General features: G+C 41.1%; 1 protein-coding gene across 1 annotated transcript in view; it reads right to left on the reverse strand.

Annotated features, from left to right (window-relative positions):
• Nucleotides 1-20,848: 20,848 nt before the first annotated feature.
• LOC133542497 (inhibin beta B chain) overlaps nucleotides 20,849-22,500 on the reverse strand; it is a 6,222-nt gene continuing 4,570 nt past the window's right edge. Inside the window, exon 2 of the mRNA XM_061886697.1 lies at nucleotides 20,849-22,500. This exon is cut by the window's right edge and continues 1,359 nt beyond it. The gene's annotated coding sequence lies outside the window, so the exon portion shown is untranslated.

The following is a 22,500-nucleotide window of genomic DNA, read 5'->3' on the forward strand; positions in this document are numbered from 1 at the left end:
CATGCATGCATGTGTGATGTATCATGTTGCATGCATGCATGCGTGATGTATCATGTTGCATGTGTGATGTATCATGTTGTATGCATGCATGTGTGATGTATCATGTTGCATGCATGCATGTGTGATGTATCATGTTGCATGCATGTGTGGTGTATCATGTTGTATGCATGCATGTGCGATGCTACATGTTGCATGCATACATGTGTGAGGTATCATGTTGTATGCATGCATGTGTGATGTATCATGTTGCATGCATGCATGCATGTGTGATGCATCATGTTGCATGCATGTGTGATGTATCGTGTTGTATGCACGCATGTGTGATGTATCATGTTGCATGCATGCATGTGTAAGGTGTCATGTTGCATGCATGCATGCATGTGTGATGTATCATGTTGCATGCACGCATGTGTGATGTATCATGTTGCATGCATGCATGTGCGAGGTATCATGTTGCATGCATGCACGTGCGAGGTATCTTGTCGCATGCATGCATACATGTGTGATGTATCATGTTGTATGCATGCATGTGTGATGCATCATGTTGCATGCATGTGTGAGGTATCTTGTTGCATGCATGCATGTGTGATGTATCATGTTGTATGCATGCATGTTCCACATAAACTCAAACACAAAACTTTTCTCAATCTCCCCCCATATATATGGTCACTACACCTCTAAATAAGTGTTTTTATGTGAAAGTAAATGAAAGTATTGTATGTATATATATAGTGTAACCTATTCGGGAGGGTTTCAATCTTTTAAAGTCTGTTAAGTAGAGGAGACACGGACATCAGCGTGGTTAGCTTTACTTTTCGACTCACATGGTAGTAAATACACCACAGCATCAATTCCGGTGTTTTACAATTGCTATTTCTTCGGATTAAACATTTATATATTACGTATAGGTTGCACTATTGACTCGTGATGCAGAGACAATTCAACAGTGGACAGTGGACTTGACTTACCGGATGTTGATGAAGTATCCACTTCCACCGGCTGCATCTTTCCGTTTACACAAACGGGTTATCCAGGGTAAATCCCACCTAACCCTAACCGTGTCCAAACACACACAATGGTCATTTAAGACCTAATACGCATGCGTGGAAAATTTGCACGTTATAGTCACCTCCAGTGTGGCTTTGTGTGCAAGTTCTTAAATTCAATGTAACTTATCTGAACAATATCCAGTGTTGTGGTATTTCAATGAGCTGGAATCCAGTGTGCTGTGGGGCCCTATTGCATACTTGCCAACGTTGAGACCTCCGAATTCAGGAGCTGGGGGGCGGGGTTTGGTGGTAGCAGGGGTGTATATTGTAGCGTCCCAGAAGAGTTAGTGCTGCAAGGGGTTCTGGGTATTTGTTCTGTTGTGTTTATGTTGTGTTACGGTGCGTATGTTCTCCCAAAATGTGTCTGTCATTCTTGTTTGGTGTGGGTTCACAGTGCATTTTTGTAACAGTGTTAAAGTTGTTTATACGGCCACCCTCAGTGTGACCTGTATGGCTGTTGACCAAGTATGCGTTGCATTCACTTGTGCGTGTGTGTAAAAGATGCATATATCAGGTGACTGGACCAACGCGGTGTTTGTATGGAGGAAAAGCGGACGTAACGACAGGTTGTAGAGCAGGGGTGTCAAACTCAAATACAGAGTGGGCCGACATTTAAAACTGAACAAAGCCGCGGGCCAGGGGTTGAACAAATGAACCTTTTAATAGGGACCCAAACAAGTTTTGCATTGAATATTGAACAAGCAAGGCTTATATAACTTTATAGTGACATGCAAAATCGAGTTTCAAATAATAATAATAATAATTATAAAATATCTATGGCATATCAAATAAAATTTGAATACAAATTGAGTGCCTCTTTTCTATTTGCAGCCTTCTGAGGTAAATATCAAAATAAACTTTTTCCACAGGCTAATTATGCATTTGAAAATAAAATAACAATAATGAATTAATCAAACATTCAAGCCTTGAGGTAGCAAGAGAAAGTGCATGAATAAGTTGTTAATTATTGCTCAGTTTGCTACACTGATTTGCTTTACCAATGAATATTCAACAAGCAATACAATATATATAACTTAATAGTGCAAAATCAACTTTCAAAAAAACATCAATGGTAAAATAAATACAATTTAAATAAAACATTTAATGCCTATTTTCTATTTGCAGCCTTCTGAGGTAAATATCAACATTACATTTTTCCACAGGCTAATAAATCTTAAGATAAAATAACAATGAGATGGGTGGGGTTGGGGGTGGAGGGTGGGGTTAGGTGGTAGCGGGGGTGCATATTGTAGTGTCCCGGAAGAGTTAGTGCTGCAAGGAATTGTGGGTATTTGTTCTATTGTGTATATGTTGTGTTACGGTGCGGATGTTCTCCCGAAATGTGTTTGCCATTCTTGTTTGGTGTGGGTTTACAGTGCGGCGCATATTTGTAACAGTGTTAAAGTTGTTTATACGGCCACCCTCAGTCTGACCTGTATGGCCGTTGAGCAAGTATGCTGGCATTCACTTAAGTGTGTGTATAAGTCGCATATATTATGTGACTTGGCCGGCACGCTGTTTGTATGGAGGAAATGCGGACGTGACAACATATTGTAGACAACGCTAAAGACAGTGCCTTTTAGGCACGCCCCAATATTGTTGTCCGGGTAGAAATCTGGAGAAATTCGGGAGAATGGTTGGAAAATCGGGAGGGTTGGCAAGTATGAATATTAGCGGCGATTGCAGTGTTACAGCGGCTCTGCCGCTGTATAGTACCGGCGGGCCAGCTCTAATGTTAATTTGATATTGCCTCAAGGGCCAAATGAGGCCCGCGGGCCAGAGTTTGACACCCATGTTGTAGAGGATGCTGAAGGCAGTGCCTTTAAGGCACGCCCCCAATACTGTTGTCCGGGTGGAAATCGGGAGAATGGACGAGGATGTACTTCCTGCGGCAGCTGAAAAAACTGAAAGAGTCGACTGAGATGTTGGTGCAGTTCTACTCAGCAATCACCGAATCCATCCTCACTTCCTCCATCACCGTGTGGTTCCCCGGCGCCACAGTTCGGGACAAGCATGGACTGCAGTGCATGGTACGTGCTGCTGAGAAGGTGATTGTGACCCTCCAGGACCTGGTCTCCTCCAGGACCAGGAGGCGTGTGGGTCGGATCACAGCTGACTCTACTCACCCTGGACACAAAATATTCTCCCCTCTCCTCTCAGGCAGGAGACTACGGTCCATCCAGACCCACACCTCCCGCCACCTGAACAGTTTTTTCCCTCGGCCATGACACGTGAACAATAACAAGATCTGATAGCTCAGTTACAGTTCATGTTATTCTATTCTGTGTTATATGTATTTTATGTTGCATGATTGCACCAGATAAAATTCCTAGTTTGTGAACCCATTCTCAAACAATGGCAATAAAAAAAATTCTGATTCTGATTCTGATTCTGATTCTGAATGGTTTCCCTGGGAGATTTTCGGGAGGGGCACTAAAATTCGGGAGAGTTGGCAAGTATGTCCTATCGTAGTGAATCACACCTGAGACATCATAAATTAATCACATCTTTTTTAGACACGTAAACAATGTGATAAAGAACATTTTACATCAATCAATCTCAGGATCTAGATATCTGGTCAGGACACTTCTCACTCTTTTGCCTTCACCTTCAGTGTCCATTCCTTTTTGGTTACTTTATTTACTCTGGACCTCGACGTTGAGTCCGCGACATACATGGCGGACAATAACTGATGTTTGTAGAAACAGTCTCAATGCCAAAGTACTTGATTTTATACACCTGTGGCCGGGTCAAGTGATTAAGACACGTGATTCTCATCATTTGGATGGGTGGCCAAATACTTTTGGCAATATAGTGTATGTCAGAGATTTACCCAAAGTGATTTGCGCGTGTCTGCCATTGTAGTCCAACTGTTAGTGTGACATTGTAGTCAATAAGCTTCTTATTTTTCTACATCCTCTTCAATCAATCACTCAATCAATGTTTACTTATACAGCCCTAAATCACCAGTGTCTCAAAAGGCTGCACAAGCCACAACGGCATCACACATCAGGGCAAGAATAAACTCAACCCAATGGCGGCATAGTTCGGTTGGTAGAGTGGCCGTGCCAGCAACTTGAGGGTTGCAGGTTCGATTCCCGCTTCTGCCATCCGAGTCACTGCCGTTGTGTCCATGGGCAAGACACTTTACCCACCTGCTCCCAGTGCCACCCACACTGGTTTAAATGTAACTTAGATATTGGGTTTCACTATGTAAAGTGCTTTGAGTCACTAGAAAAAAGCGCTGTATAAATATCATTCACAATGGGATGACAATGAGAAACTTGGAGGGGAACGTGGTAGGCCACGTAAACTGACAGAGGGGTCAGCGGAGGAATTATGATGTGGGGTTGTTTTTCAGGAGTTGGGCTTGGCACCTTAGTTCCAGTGAAAAGACCTTTGAATGCTCCAAGATACCAAAACATTTTGGACAATTCCATGCTCACAACCTGTGGGAACAGATTGGAGCGGGCCCCTTCCTCTTCCAACATGACAGTGCACCAGTGCACAAAGCAAGGTCCATAAAGACATGGATGACAGAGTCTGGTGTGGATGAATTTGACTGGCCTGCACAGAATCCTGACCAACATCAGTGTGTGACCTCACCAACGCGCTTCTAGAAGAATGGTGGAAATTTCCTATAAACACACTCCGCAACCTTGTGGACAGTCTTCCAAGACATGTTGAAGGTGTAATACTGTAGCTGCAAAAGGTGGACCCACATCATATTGAACCATATGGGTTAGGAATGGGATGGCACTTCAAGTTCATATGTGAGTCAAGGCAGGTGGCCAAATACTTTTGGCAATATAGTGTGTGTTCCAAATAAACTCAAAACTCAAACATTTGTAAATTATAGTTCGTACAATGTGAATCCGCAGCCCATTTAAGGTTTAATGTCCTTGATAATCAAACTAAAAACACAGTTGTTGTAATAGAGAGCGTATTTGTAGTACCTCGACTTGCCACGCTGAGAAATGGGGGCGATGGTGAGCTAGCAGATGCATGTTGCTACCATGCATCTGCCAGCATTGGTGTTTCTCAGATGCAAGAACATGTTTTAATGCTTGACTGAATTAATAAATGTGTCTGCCAAAATGGAGGGTTATAAACAGTCTACAAGATCGAATACTTTTATAAACTGGACTTTCAGACAAAACAAAGTTGGTCATAAAAGCAAGTTTTCATGGAGGATTAAGGATAAGGACTTCACATACAAATACAGTACAAGTACATTAGATATTTTTTTTCTTTTTTTCAATTTTATCAAAGCAATATAAAATTTTTATGAAAGTGAAATACCGTACTCAATTACGCTTCTTAACCGTCAACAAAATTCAAGTATGAGTAAAAACACAGTTTCATACTCTAGTCATATTTTTTGGGCTTTAGAAACGTCTTCTTCTAATTGTTTGATATTGTCTTTGTCATGTCGAGGGAGTCTCAACTTTCTGCGGGGTTTGTTCTCCCTGGATGCAAATGGACTACTCTGGACCAGGCGTGAAGGTAGGAACATATTTAATATCCTCTCTCAAAAAGGTACAAAAAAACGGAAAACAAGGCTGATCGCACTTGGAGTTAAAGTAAACTACTAGCATAAGCTATGGCATGGCAAGAAACCAACACGAAACTGTGGCATGAAACAACTAACCAAACTATGGCATTAATAAACAAAAACTTACTTGGCAAGCAAACAATCGCATGACACACGCATGAAACTGTGGCATGAAAAGAGCGTGTAACTATGGCATGAACAGAGCAAAAACAGAGTAATGTCGCCAGGACGACTAGCTGACAAAACAGACTTAAATAACAGTCTCTGATTAAAGCAGTTGCGTGATCCGAACACATGATGCAGGTGAAACTAATGAGTCGCCATGGAAACTAAAACAAACAAGGGTGCACAAAAACAGGAACTAATGGAGTTCAAAACTAGCAGAACATAACTAAACAAAACAAGATCTAGACCACAGATCATGACAGTCATACTACCCCAAGTGGTGGAAACCTGCGATACAACTAAGTACCGCTCTTAAAGGCCTACTGAAACCCACTACTACTGACCACGCAGTCTGATAGTTTATATATCAATGATGAAATATTAACATTGCAACACATGCCAATACGGCCTTTTTAGTTTACTAAATTGCAATTTAAAATTTCTCGGGAGTTTCTTGTGTAAAAGGTCGCGGAATGATTAGCGCAATATTAGCGCTGCACACACACACAGCTAAAAGTCGTCTGCTTTAACCGCATAATTACACAGTATTCTGGACATCTGTGTTGCTGAATCTTTTGCAATTTGTTCAATTAACAATGGAGAAGTCAAAGTAGAAAGATGGAGTTAGGAAGCTTTAGCCTTTAGCCACACAAACACACAATGATTTCTTGTTTAAAATTTCCGGAGGTGAAGCTTTCCTATGGATCAGAGCGGTCAAGCGAATATAGATCCCGACCAAATGTCAACCAGCAGTTTTCGGTGAAAAAATTGTGGTAAAAAGTCGCCACTTACCGGAGATCAGCTGAGCTGTGCCGTCCATACTGCTGCCTTCGACTTCCATCAGACACATGCCTCAAGACACCCGTGGACAAACCCCTCCGACTATCAGGTACTATTAAACTCACTAAAACACTAGCAACACAATAGAAAGATAAGGGTTTTCCCAGAATTATCCTAGTAAATGTGTCTAAAAACATCTGACTCCGTCCCAATGCAATCGTGTTTTTTTTTTTTGTAATTTGATTTTTTTTTTTTCTACTATATATCCTCAAACACAAATCTTTCATCCTCGCTCAAATTAATGGGGAAATTGTCATTTTCCCAGTCCGAAAAGCTCTTTTTGTTGAAGGCTCCCATTACAAACAATGTGAGGATGTGGGGAGCCCTCAACGGGTGACGTCATCGTCTGCGACTTCCGGTAAAGGCAGGGCTTTTCTGTTAGCGACCAAAAGTTGCAAATTTTATCGTCGATGTTCTCTACTAAATCCTTTCAGCAAAAATATGGCAATATCGCAAAATGATCAAGTATGACACATAGAATGGACCTGCTATCCCCGTTCAAATAAGAAAATCTCATTTCAGTAGGCCTTTAAACAGATTTTTTTTTTCCAGCTCATGAGGAGGCGCTCACAGCCCAATTATGGGCCCCTGCCCTATGGTTAACAAACACGATTCTGGAAGGCGGCAGTTTAATTGGATTATGCCTTGTAGTAAATGTGATCATGTGACCCGCATTACAAAAAGCACACTGCGTACACAAATGCTGCTAGAAAACTAGCATGTGTGCTCGTTTTTCGCAACAGAATCTAATTTCTTATGCTCGGTAACTGTTTAGCTAGTGAAAGAGCAGCTAAACAGTGTACAGTCATGTAAATACAGCATGTCACGGAATATAGATATAAAACCAGTACGTTACTAAATAAACTGCATTCACATCTGCTTGTCAACAACACCCCCTAAACTGCGTTATATTCTGGTCTGTTTCGTGCACCTTTGAGTCAAGGTATTGAACTCTAACGATCAGGCTTACATCAGGCAAAAGGGAAAGCTTGAGCACATTGTTGTTGTTGCTAAGACGGGTCTGATGTAACGCTGAGATAAAACAGCTAACTGGGTCTGTCCTAATGGGATCAACCTGGTGTGGACTTAAAAGTTATTTCAAGTGTATCACTAACGTGGACAACATTCAGGTCACACTTGATGTATACAGAGCATCTGATGTTACCCATCCAGAACATTCGGGTTCCACCTACAGCAGTACCTTGTTTTTTTTGTAGTCCGCTCCAAAAGGTCAGAAGAAAACTGAATCATAGCCTTTGACTTAGGGCTGGGGGATATGGCCTTTTTTTAATATCTCGATATTTTTAGGCCAATCATCTTACTCCTCTGCAGTATGATGATTCTATGTGTCTACATTAAAACATTCTTCTCCATACTGCATTAATATATTGTGGCGGGCACTAGGACCATACTCACACCCAGCAGAAGGGGTGTGGTTTGTTCTCCTGGGAGACACTTTAAAAGTGCATGTTGTGTTGTGTTTGTCAGATTTCTCATGTCGGCAGTCTACAATAAAGACAACCCTGTGTTTCTTGCATTTGCCAAAATATGTTCATTTCAAACTTTCATGCAGAGAGGCAAATCACAACTAAGTCAATTGACCAAAAGTGCATTTATTAGTTATTAAACAGTGTCCCAAACATTCATTTCATCTCAAAACAGAAAGTGCTTGTTAGACACATTTTAAAACAAGCTATAAGTGCACTTTTGTGCATGATTTCACCAAGATGACAAATCAAAAAAACACAAAATTAAAGGGCACTTTTTGTACAGAACTCCACTACAATAGTTTAAAACAAAAAAAGTGCACTTTTGTGCATGATGTCACACAAGATATTTCAATACCGTCAAATAAAAATGAGCTGCATAATAGGAAATCAAATCGCTATGTGGTAGGTTACTGCGTACGTTATCTCCTTATGTTGATGACTATTTTTTTCATGCGGTGTTGATGTGGAAATGGTTGCCTCCAAATGGAGATGTTGAAATGCGGAGTAATCACTCTTCATTCTCTAATATTTAGCAAATGATGCTACATATTAGCAGTAATGTTACTTTTTGTAGCAACGCTTTTGCCCCCCACTTGACAAATTACGGTTGTCTGTTCGACATATTCCCACTTAAAGCCAAACCACCACCAGGCGATGGACCCCCTGCTGTTTTTCTTGGGAATGAATTCTTCCCTCAATTGTTACCAGATTCGCACCTTCTTTCTCTCATATTACCACTCACACCAAAGCTAACGTTATCAATGCTGCTGCCTCTCTGGTCCGCGAGGGCGTATACGTATGTGACGTATGTAAGAAGGTGCGCTTGCGGTCTGTGAGAAGGAGAGACAACAAATAATGCCCAAGCAGCTAAAAGCAACTGCGTCAGAACGTGTACTCGAATATCACGATATAGTCATTTTCTATATCGCACAGAGACAAACCCGCGATATATCGACTATATCGATATATCACCCAGCCCTACTTAGACTTAAACTTCCTTTTATTGTCATTCAAATTTGAACTTTACAGTACAGATAAGAATGACATTTTGTTGCAGTAGCTGGTTGTAGTGCAGGATACAAGAGCAATAAGGTGCAGATATAAATAAATGGATTACTGTACAGATAAATATATTGCACTTTTGCATGTTTATGGATGAATCTTATATTGCCTTTATATTCCAGCCAGTTAATCCGTTTTTGGTGGAAATTGAGGGGATTATTATGATGCATTCAAGAGTCTTACAGCCTGAGAGAAGAAGCTGTTATAGAACCTGGAAATTCTGCTACGGAGGCTGCGTAACCTCTTTCTAGAGTCCAGCAGTGACAACAGTCCTTGGTGGGGGTGGGAGGAGTCTGCAGATTTTCTGAGCCCTGGTGAGGCAGCGGCTTTTTGCGATCTCTTCTATAGGAAGAAGAGGAGTCCTGATGATCTTTTCCGCTGTCCTCACCACTCTCTGCAGAGACTTCCAGTCTGAGCACCACAGGCTGCAGTCCAGACAGAGATGCAGTTGGTCAGTAAGATCTCTATAGTGCCTCTGCAGAACGGGGGGAGGGAGCTGTGCTCTTTTCATCCGACGCAAAAAGTGCATCTTTTTATAAGAGCTGACAATATGGTAAGCAGCACCCAGTTCCTGGGGGTGCAGATAACTGACAATATGACCTGGTCCCTACACATTTCGTTGTGTAGGGACCAGGTCATATTGTCAGTTATCTGCACCCCCAGGAATTGGGTGCTGCTTACCCTCTCCACAGCTGTGCCGTTGATGAAGAGTGGAGTGTAGCTGGACTGGTTCCTTCTGATGGCGACGATGATCTCCTTGGTCTTGTCGACATTCAGGAACAGGTTGTTGGTTCTGCACCAGTCAACCAGACGTTTCACCTCCTCCCTGTAGTCCATGTCGTTGTTGTTAGGTGAGGCCCAGTACTGTTGTGTACTTCACAATGTGGTTACTAGTGGACCTGGCGCCGCAGTCATGGGTCATCAGTGTGAACAGCAGGGAAAACTGAAGGCATTTTTCCCTTAAAAAATAACATAAATCCAATTAATCCAATCGAGACACCCAAAATATAAGGCAAACACATTGATTAGAGAATAATTGGCATTTTATGTACAAAAAACAACAACAAATTAAACAGAAATGATGATTGAAATGAATAAATGAGCATATAACTAGAGGTGTGCCGATCCGATATTGGTACACTATATTTCCAAAAATATTTGGCCACCCATCCAAATGATGAGAATCAGGTGTCCTAATCATGATGCCCGGCGACAGGTGTTTAAAATCAAGCACTTAGGCATGGAGACTGTTTCTACAAACATTTGTGAAAGACTGGGCCACTCTCAGTGATTTCCAGCGTAGAACTGTCATAGGATGCCACCTGTGCAACAAATCCAGTCTTGAAATTTCCTCGACCCTAAATATTCTGGGTTTGGACGTTGCCAGGAGAACGGTACATTTCGGACTGCATTGTGCCAAATGTGAAATTTGTTTTTGTTTTTCAGGAGGTGGGCTTGGCCCCTTAGTTCCAGTGAAAGGGACTTTGAAACATTTTGCACAATTCCATGCTCCCAACCTTGTGGGAACAGTTTGGAGAGGGCCCCCTTCCACTTCCAAGCAAGGTCCATAAAAAGATCCGGACTTGGTGATGTATGGCTGAGATGCGGCTGCTTGGCCATGGAAACCCATTCCATGAAGCTCTCTGGGTACTGTACGTGGGCTAATTGGAAGGTCACATGAAGTTTGGAGCTCTTTAGAAACTGACTGTGCAGAAAGTCTTTGCACTATGCGCTTCAGCATCAGCTGACCCCTCTCTGTCAGTTTGTGTGGCCTACCACTTGGTGGCTGAGTTGCTGTTGTTCTCAAACTTTATCATTTTCTTACGATAAAGCCGACAGTTGATTTTTGAAATATTTAGGAACGACGAAATTTCACGACTGGATTTGTTGCACCTATGACAGTTCCACCTTGCTTTGTGCACTGGTGCACACTCATGTTGTTCCCACAAGGTTGGGAGCATGGAGTTGTCCAAAATGTTGTGGTATCCTTGAGCATTCAAAGTTATTTTCACTGGAACAAAGGGGCCAAGCCCAACTCCTGAAAAATAATCCCACACCATAATTCCTTCTGCACCAAATTTCACATTCAGCACAATGCAGTCCGAAATGTAGCGTTCTCCTGGAAATTTCACGACTGGATTTGTTGCACCGGTGGCATCCTATGACAGTTCTACGCTGAAACTGTCTCCATGCCTAAGTGCTTGATTTTATACACCTCTGGCCGGGCCAAGTGATTAGGACACCTGATTTTCATCATTTGGATGGGTGGTCTAATACCTTTGGCAATATAGTGTATATATTATACACATATCATTTTCATTAGTTTAATAGTGTCATGAAGTGCCACCCCGGAGGGACAGTGGGGAGAATGTGTGTGCACATGCGTCGTGTTTACTTTCGGTTTCGATACCCGTTAAAAGACGTGGCAACCTTGGTGGACAAAGCATGAGAGACGTGCGACCATTTTTGGGATTGCTCTGACACTTACATACAGTCGTGGTCAAAAGTTTACATACACTTGTATAGAACATAATGTCATGGCTGTCTTGAGTTTCCAATGATTTCTACAACTCTTATTATTTTTGTGATAGAGTGATTGGAGCACATACTTGTTGGTCACAAAAAACATTCATGAAGTTTGCTTCTTTTATTAATTTTTTATGGGTCTACTGAAAATGTGAGCAAACCTGCTGGGTCAAAAGTATACATACAGCAATGTTAATATTTGCTTACATGTCCCTTGGCAAGTTTCACTGCAATAAGGCGCTTTTGGTAGCCATTCACAAGCTTTTGCTTGAATTTTTGACCACAAAATTGCTGCAGTTCAGCTAAATGTATCATGTTGTATGCTTGCATGTTCGAAATAAACTCAAACTCAAACTCAAATGTGTTGCTTTTCTGACATGGACTTGTTTCTTCAGCATTGTCCACACATTTAAGTCAGGACTTTGGGAAGGCCATTCTAAAACATTCATTCTAGCCTGATTTAGCCATTCCTTTACCACTTTTGACGTGTTTGGGGTCATTGTCCTGTTGGAACACCCAACTGCTCCCAAGACCCAAACTCCGGGCTGATGATTTTAGCTTGTCCTGAAGAATTTAGAGGTAATCCTCCTTTTTCACTGTCCCATTTACTCTCTGTAAAGCACCAGTTCAATTGGCAGCAAAACAGGCCCACTGCATAATACTACCACATTTTTATTTTCCTGAAGGAACTCTCCTGAAGGAATCAATCAAGTACTATCTATCTACCACCATGCTTGACGGTAGGGTGGTGTTCCTGGGATTAAATTTCTCACCTTTTCTTCTCTGAAATTATTACTGGGTATTGTAACCAACAGCTACATTTTTGTTTCATCCGACCACAGAACTTTCCTCCAGAAGATGTTATCTTTGTCCATGTGACGTCAGATGAATCAAAAATTGAGCAGTTGGGTGTTCCAACAGGACAATGACCCCAAACACACCTCAAAAGTGGTAAAGGAATGGCTAAATCAAGCTAGAATGAAGGTTTTAGAATGACCTTCCCTAAGTCCTGTGGGACAATGCTGAAGAAACAAGTCCATGTCAGAAAACCGACACATTTAGCTGAACTGCACCAATTTTGTGGTCAAAAATTCAAGCAGAACCTTGTGGATGGCTACCAATAGCGCCTTATTGCAGTGAAACTTGCCAAGGGACATGTAAGTAAATATTAACATTGCTGTATGTATACTTTTGAACCAGCAGATTTGCTCACATTTTCAGTAGACCCATAATAAATTCATAAAAGAAGCAAACTTCATGAATGTTTTTTGTGACCAACAAATATGTGCTCCAATCACTCTATCACAAAAAAATACGAGTTGTGGTCAAAAGTGTAAACTTTTGACCATGACTGTACATCTGTTTTCTCTGGTAAAACAATTGTGTCTACTTAATATTTGTTGTAGAATAAAACGTTCACCTGCAGTTGAGGAGAGTACATAAGAGCAGGGCTTTAACATGCTGTGACGCTGCAAGGACGACTCTTCTGTACACTGACTGACACCTTAACCCTCCCAAGGGGATTTTGTAGGATTGCATGTGGAGCGAAGGATTAGGGCTTTACTGGCAAACGGTGGGTCTGTGGGTCAGTGTGTCAGTATATTAGTAAGTCACTAGGATTTGATTGATCTTTTTTTCTTCCCACAGTGGGTCTGTTAACTGCTTGCCATTAGTGGCACCAAATGCCGCTACCTCCCCAGGTGAAAACGAGTACTCACCTGTTTAAGATCCTGATTAAGACGGGTGTTCAAGCTAAAGTCATCAATTGACTCTCACGGTACTTTTCCTCTTTGCTTTTTCACTTTTGTTTTCAGTTGACACGCTGAGAAGGCAGAGCTTAGTCATGCTTAGACTTTCCGTTCAATGCTTAGTTAACCTGTGTGGTGTTCGGGTCTGTGGAACCCGTTTTCATTTTTTGTTAAAAAAAAAAAAAAAAAATCATACAATTAATTAATTTTTCAAACTGAGACTCACTGACTTTGGCTCCTTTCTGTGAATAACATATATCAGAATACATATTTAATGACCACACACCATACAACCCCCTACAAATTTCTATTACATAAAAGATGTCAGGGTCCACTGCACTGGACCTGGGGCTAATAGATGTGTGGAAATTAATGCTTGTGTACCACACGCCCCCCCCCCCCCCCCCCCCCCCACACACACACACACACACAGCAGGAGGACAGAGTGTAGGTCCACGGATCATCAGAGGGTCAAATGTGCGAGAAAATGATAGTAGTCAGTGTCGACAAACAATGTTGCAACCTTGTGTGGGAACCGCAGGTGCAGAAACACAAAAGAAGAACCCCTGTGGGATACAGAAACTGGCAGAGAAATTTTCCGTGCAACGTTCATATTGTTGTTGCTCAGCCAGCGTTTGTGGGTCTGATGGACCCACTGCCTTTTGTGGCCTTCAATGCCTCACAATCAAACATTTTTATGTTAAAATACCAAACAGATGTTTATTGGAATAAGGTAATAATCTGTTCAGTATTTTAACGTAAAAGTGTTTGATTGTGAGGCATTACAAGCCACAAAATGCAACCTTACCTTTACCTTATCCCAATAAACATCTGTTCGGTATTTTAACATAAAAGTGTTTGATTGTGAGGCATTAAAAGCCACAAAATGCAACAGGTCCATCAGACCCACAAACGCTGGCTGAGTAACAACAATACGAACATTACACAAGGGTTAATAAACACACGCCCGGTGGTAGGTTATTCTATGGTATATGTAATTTACTCATACCCTTTCTCCATGTTAGGTCACCTGCTAACATGCTTTAGAGCAGTGTTTTTCAACCTTTTTTGAGCCAAGGCACATTTCTTGCGTGGAAAAAAATCTGGAGGCACACCACCAGCAGAAATCATTAAAAAATAAACTCAGTTCACAGTAAAAAATCGTTTGTCGCAATTGTTGGATATGACTTTAAAGCAGGGCAGCACGGTGAAAGAGGGGTTAGTGCGTCTGCCTCTCAATACGAAGGTCCTTAGTAGTCCTGGGTTCAATCCCGGGCTCGGGATCTTTCTGTGTGGAGTTTGCATGTTCTCCCTGTGACTGCGTGGGTTCCCTTCGGGTACTCCGGCTTCCTCCCACTTCCAAAGACATGCACCTGGGGATAGGTTGATTGGCAACACTAAATTGGCCCTGGTGTGTGAATGTTGTCTGTCTATCTGTGTTGGCCCTGCGATGAGGTGGCGACTTGTCCAGGGTGTACGCCGCCTTCCGCACGATTGTAGTTGAGATAGGCACCAGCGCCCCCCACGACCCCAAAGGGAATAAGCGGTAGGAAATTGGATGGATGGATGGATGGATGTAAAAAACTGGATGAAGTTTTACAGATCATCCTCAAGTCACTTTCTGACAGTTGTTTCAGGATGCACCATTTTTTGGGCGCTCTTACACTATATAGCCAAAAGTATTTGGCCACCCATCCAAATGATGAGAATCAGGTGTCCTAAGCACTTGGCCCAGCCACAGGTGTATAAAATCAAGCCCTTACGCATGGAGACTGTTTCTACAAACATTTGGGAAAGAATGGGCCGCTCTCAGTGATTTCCAGCGTGGAACTGTCATAGGATGCCACCTGTGCAACAAATCCAGTCATGAAATTTCCTTGCTCCGAAATATTCCAAAGTCAACTGTTGGCTTGATTATAAGAAAAGTGAAAAGTTTGGGAACAATAGCAGCTCAGCCACCAAGTGGTAGGCCACGTAAACTGACAGAGAGGGGTCAGCATATGCTGAAGCGCATAGTGCAAAAACTTTCTGCGCATTCAGTTGCCACAGAGCTCCAAATTTCATGTGACCTTCCGATTGGCCCACGTACAGTACACAGAGAGTTCCATGGAATGGGTTTCCATGGCCGAGCAGCTGCATTTCAGCCATACATCACCAAGTCCATTGCAATACGTTTGAATGCATTGGTGTAAAGCAGGTCCATAAAGACATGGATGACAAGAGTCTGGTGTGGATGAACCTGAGTGGCCTCCACAGAGTCCTGACCTGAACCAAATAGAACATCTTTGGGATAAATTAGAACGGAGACTGAGAGTCAGGTCTTCTCCACCAACATCAGTGTGTGACCTCACCAATGTGCTTTTGGAAGAATGGTTGAAAATTCCAACAAACACACTCCATAACTTTGTGGACAGCCTTCCCAGAAGAGTTGAAGCTGTAATAGTTGCAAAAGGTCATATTGAACCCTATGGGTTAGGAATGGGATGGGACTTCAAGTTCATATGTGAGTCAAAGCAGGTGACCAAATACTTTTGGCAAAATAGTGTATTTACGTGCCTCCACTTCGACAGTGTCTTCTCCCCGTCATCTTTGTTGTAGCGGTGTAGCTACATGGAGCAGCATCTTCTCTTCTGCCGGAAATGTGTCCCGTGAAAAAACATCCGACCGGAACTCTCTAATAACTAAAGTTCCTTGGGTGAATAATGTAAACTCACTACACCGGTATGTTTTAGCGCTTTCATAGTGAGTTTACTGACAGATATAAGTAAGAACATTGCACTATTTTATATTAGAAATTGCAACAGCAGAGGATGAATATCCCATAACAAGAAGATAGAGAAAAGAAAGAAGCTTATCGACTACACAAACATTTTCAGTACTTATGCAGATCCCAAATACAGATCAGCAGGTAACAGAAGGTAAGAAAAGTTACTTTCGCATTACATTGAGAAACAAAATATATAGATAATATGTCTTACCTTATACACACACCATAATAATAGTCCTATGTTAAAGCATAGTACAATCCATCAAGCTGTGTGGCTTCATAGCTTACCAGAGTCCTACTTAAACCATTTGATAAATGTTTGCGTGCCGTGTGTAATGTTCTATATTTTCAATGGAACATTTAAAATGGTGGTGTTGTTTACTTGAATCATATTGCAGTCTACACGTATCGCATATGTCCGACTGCCATCTGCTGGTCACACTTATCATACCATCTTGTACCAAATAAAATAGCTTTGATTTCAGTAAGCATAACCAGAATCATTCCGTACCAGGTTATGAGGGGCACTGTGGAGTTTTGAGAAAATGAAAGGGATTTAACTGTGCCGTATAAGCCGAAAAATACGGTAAAGGGAATTTTCTTTGATTTTTTTTAGAGGGTTTAATGAGCAAAATAGTCTACCCCCATTAGGTGCTAGGATAGCCGCCTCGTACTTGCTGTATTATACACATTAGAAAGCATTAACAAAAGAAAAACATATGTGTTCTTGTCCTACATTTTGATTGTGAATGATATGTAAAATTCCAGTTCCCCTTTCAACTGTACACATCTCATACATTTGGATGGTTTGACCAGCAATGTGGTTTTGGGAAGTTGTTTTTTTTTTTTTACCTCTGAGATTTGAAAAGTTTGCAACTTTCAAAATCTTCTCCAAATATAAATGCGTCATGCAGGTTGCTATTACGACAAATTGTTGATACAGAATATTGACCCCAAGCAAAGTGTCCTCTGATGTCTATCTGTTCATCTATGAGGGGGCAGGACTTGGTATACAATGAAGACATGGTTCATCCTCGTACTGGAATGAAAACGAAGGTATGCCAAGGGAGTGTGTCAACTGTTTGCTCACCAAACACAGACAGTCGATCAAGCCACTTGTTATGTTTGCATGAACAAACACACCCTTTGCCTTACATTGGGGACGGCTTGGCAAAGTTGGTAGAGTGGCTGTGCCCGTAATCTGAGGGTTACTGGTTCAATCCCCACCTTCTACCATCCTAGTCACGTCCGTTGTGTCCTTGGGCAAGACACGTCACCCTTGCTCCTGATGGGTCCTGGTGAGCGCCTTGCATGGCAGCTCCCGCCGTCAGTGTGTGAATGTGTGTGTAAAAGTGGAAATACTGTCAAAGCGCTTTGGGCTCCTTAAAAAGGGGTAGAAAAACGCTATACAAGTACAACCCATTTACATTTTGGGGACATGACAGCTAGTATAACTGTGGCTTGCAGAAGTCATTATGGTCTTTATTTAGATGTAAATAAATGGGTTGTACTTGTATAAATGGGTTGTACTTGTATAGCGCTTTTCTACCTTCAAGGTATTGAAAGCGCTTTGACACTACTTCCACATTTACCCATTCACACACACATTCACACATTTGTATTCTTTTTTCCACCGTCTTTGAGTTACTAGGAAGGTGCAAAATGGTGTAAATTATAATTATTTGTAACGGTTTAGCTAACTTTGAACATGCTAAACCAGTGGTTCTTAACCAGGGTTCGATCGAACCCTAGGGGTTCGGTGAGTCGACCTCAAGGGTTCGGCGGAGATTAAAACACACCCGACTCTTCGTGTAAATACAAAATTCTCCCTGTTGGCATATTTCAGATACGGCAACAGCTGACTGATTTGCAGCTGTGTAATTTGTTGTGAGTTTATGCGCTGTCTTAGTTTTGTTGTTTAAACAATGTGATGTTCATGCATGGTTCATTTTGTGCACCAGTAAAAACAACATGGTAACACTTTAGTATGGGGAACACATTCACCATTAATTAGTTGCTTATTAACATGCAAATTAGTAACATATTGGTTCTTAACTAGTCATTAAGTACTAATTAATGCCTTATTCGGCAAGGCCTTATTATAACCCTAACCCTCTAACCCTGACCCTAACCAAATAACTCTAAATTAAGTCTTTATTACAAAGAAAATGTTCCCTTAGTGTTCAAATAACTCTAAATTAAGTCTTTGTTGCTTTGAATATGTTCCCCTATACTAAAATGTTACCAAAAACATACAACTTTGTCTTGAATTTGAAAAAAAAACATTTTATTTTTCACAAAAGAAGGGTTCGGTGAATGCGCATATGAAACTGGTGGGGTTCGGTACCTCCAACAAGGTTAAGAACCACTGTGCTAAACCCATTGAAATACAAGTCAACATAGGCGCCGATCTACATTTCTGCCAGTGGGTGCTTAGTGTGTGTGTATTAGTGTTGTCCCCATACCCATATTTTGGTACCGGTACCTAAAGTATTTCGGTACTTTTGTAAATAAAGGTGTTATTTACTGGGGAAGGAGAGGGCACAGCAACTGGATGTCAAGTTCAATAGATGTATTGAAAACTTGATGAATACGTGGAGTGTGTATGCTACTATCTGTCTGCATGAATGACTATGTGTGGTATTACCATATGTGAATACCGTGAGGTTTGTTGAGGTGCGTGTTTGATGAACAGCGTCCAAATCCGAGTGGGAACAAACCAGGGGAAGTCCAAGGTCCAAGTGGGGGTCAAAGGCAGGAAAGAGGGTCTAAAAGTCCAAATCTAGGTCAAGGATCTGGGAAGGCAAACAGGTCCAGGAGGGAAACAGCAGTGGTGACACGAGCGCTGAGGGAAGAGCGGGGGAAACAGGGATTGGGGAAACAAAAGGCAACAAGGAAAACAGGCAACGAGCGAGATTAGGAGGTTTTGTCAGTGACGTGCAGTTTACGGGTAGTAGATTACGTTTCGACGTGGATGTGTCAGCGTCGGCCATCAAAAAAAAAAGAACAATAGTGTCACAGTGGCGTCACAGTGGCTTACACTTGCATCACATCTCATAAGCTTGACAACACAGTGTCCAATATTTTACGCAAGGATAAAATAAGTCATATTTTGGTTCATTTAATACTTAAAATAAATTTAAATAATGGATCCCATATTCCAATATTTGACTCATAATTATCTAAACTAAATGCAGCTTTTTCTACTGATATCATCTCCATTACTTGTGTATACCAGTCAGTATGAGTTGGACTATCAAAATCGATCAATTTTTTAAATATTACCCTTTTTGTTAATATGCATTTTGAAAGTAATGCATTTTTACTCTTTGATGACACGTTACTAAATTGATGGAGATCTCCAAGAATACAAGTTTGCAGTTTTATTGGCATGTTTATATTAAGGAATGTGATTGCTTCTTTTGTTGTTTTCAACCATAACTCTTTTATTCTCTGACATTCCTACAATAAATGAACAAGAATTCTCTCAGCTGCCTGACACTTCGTACATAACTTGCTACCTACTACACCATTTTGAAACAGCTGAGAAGATGTAAAATACAGTCTATTCAATATCTTAAATTGAGTCAGCTTTTCTCTAATGTTTCTAAAGGGCTTACTGGCATTTTTCTCTTTCATCTAAAATGTTTAAGTCCATCATCCATTTCCAAACACATGCATCATTTGTATTTCTAGTGTGGTGTTCATTTATTATTCCATAAAATTGTTTCATTAATTTCTTAAATGTATCTTGATTAAAAAGTGCATCTTCCAGTTCATGACTATTTAAAGACATACTTTCAGAGGATATGAATTTTTTACAGCGTGTTTTAAAGAGATAACATTTAAAAAATAATTTCTGGGTACATTATATTGATCAACTAAATCATTGAATGGTTTAAAAGAGTTTTTTATCAATAATATGATGAGGTTGTGTGTCCTTCAGCAAGACACTTCACCCTTGCTCCTGATGGGTCGTGGCTAGGGCCTTGCATGGCTGCTCCCGCCATCAGTGTGTGACTGGGTGAATGTGGAAATATGTCAAAGCGCTTTGAGTACCTTGAGGTAGAAAAGCGCTATAATGGGTTATAATTATAACCCATTTACATTTGTATTTAGTTATTTATGTATATTTATAGGAATATTTGTTTTAAAATATGTTTTTAGGCCATTTCCATGCAACCAAAACGAGCTTTCCTAGCCTGTACACTTATGAAAATGATTCATTATAATTATTACATCAAATAATACCGTGGCGAGAATCAGTTTGAATCAGATCAGAATCGAATCGAATCGTTAATTGCCAAAATATTCAAACCCCCTGTTATTAAATATTATTATCATTATTGTTATTCCATCCATCCATCCATTTTCTACCGCTTATTCCCTTTCGGAGTCGCGGGGGGCGCTGGCGCCTATCCCAGCTACAATCGGGCGGAAGGCAGGGTACACCCTAGACAAGTCGCCACTTCATCGCAGGGCCATTGTTGTTATTATTTACACAAATTCTTGATTTTTAATGGATTATTGAGTGCCTAGTGACAAAGTATCGTGGGTACACAAAAAATGCTCAGTCCGAATGTTTATGATCATCAATGTTTTCTGTAGATACTGTATAAAAAAAAGGCCACACAGATTCATTTAGTTCTTGTATTTCAAAATATATTTCTTGGTATAACGCTGCAGTTCCAGCAATTTGTGGAGAATATTGGAATAAAACATTTTGGAATCTCCAAAAATATAATATCATATGCAAATAAAAACAAAATTCGAGGATATTTGTTCAATTCCACCACCTCAGACCAGTGGAATCCTACAGTATTTTTTTTTAATCCTCTTTAACCACATATATAGAACCTGAGAAAATATGCGCAAAGAAATACCAAGGAAAATTGTCTCTCAAATGTCCAGCAGGGCGTTAAAGTGCTTCCGTTGAAATGGCACTTCAGTGTCAGCGACAAGAAGTGCTAATAAGATACACAAAGAATAATACAAATACATGGTATCATTGTAATGATGATATACTGGAACAGTAAGATGATAATTCAAGTAGCAGCTGTGGAGGCAACAGATAAGTCATATTCATTGGCTAAGAAGATCAAAGACAAATAAATGGCAAAAGAATGATGCAAATACTGCAACATAATGTAAACATTACAAGGATTAAATACTGCAGGTTTTCCTACGTAAACCTGAATCTAGCGTGCAGCAATAAGAGATGATGTCAAGTCCCGCCGCGCAATGATTAACATTTAGCTGGAACACGTCTAATTTTACATCAGCCCCGTAAACTTTAGACTTTGACAACTCCAAAATGCCAACAGACAGCCACCGCCTGCCCATTGACCCACCTTTGTAGACCTTCACATGCAATCGCTCAATGTTTGCTCAGGTCTGCCGAATAAGGACCTTGGCTTTACATGCCATCGGAGCACAGCTTGGGTCAATACTACGGTGGATATTATCCATCCGTCCATTTTCTACCGCTTATTCCTTTTGGGGTCGCTGGTGCCTATCTCAGCTACAATCGGGCGGAAGCCTAGATCCACTCGACGTCCACTGCACCCGTCGCCAGTGCGGTGGTCCCCACATCTGCGGCCCCCTCCAAGGTTTCTCATTGTAATCCCATTGGGTTGAGTTTTTCCTTTGCCCTGATGTGGGATCTGAGGCGAGGATGTCATTGTGGCTGGTGCAGACCTTTGAGACACTCGTGATTTAGGGCTATTTCAATAAACTTTGATTGATTGATTAAATGATTGATTTATTGATTGGTTGATTAATTGATTGATTTACTGATTTATTGACTGATTAATTGATTGGTTGATTGATATGCTGATTTCACATCCTTCGGGCTGTGGGTACGTTACATTATCAACAATGTTTCCAAAGTTTTTATAAGTTAAAGTCAGGCCACGCTGGTGTGAAAATGCCGTGAAGGAAACATGGAAGAAGATCCTCCTGTCCTAAAAAGTTCTTGTTTTGTGCAAGAAAACCCCTAATAATAATAAGAACTGAAAAAAATAATTAAGTTGTAAGTCAAAGTACCAATGATTGTCAAACTCACACACGCACACACTAGGTGCGGTGAAATTAACCTCTGCATTTGACCCATCCCCTTGTTCACCCCATGGGAGGTGAGGGGAGCAGTGAGCAGCAGCGGTGGCCACACCCGGGAATTATTTTTGGTGATATAACCCCCAATTCCCACCCTTGATGCTGGTAATGGCTCCCATTTTTTTAGCCTTTAGTATGACACGGACAGAGTTTGAACTCACAACCTACCGATTTCAGGGCTGAC

The sequence above is a fragment of the Nerophis ophidion genome, linkage group LG02 (assembly GCF_033978795.1).
Source record: "Nerophis ophidion isolate RoL-2023_Sa linkage group LG02, RoL_Noph_v1.0, whole genome shotgun sequence".
Lineage (NCBI taxonomy): Eukaryota > Metazoa > Chordata > Actinopteri > Syngnathiformes > Syngnathidae > Nerophis > Nerophis ophidion.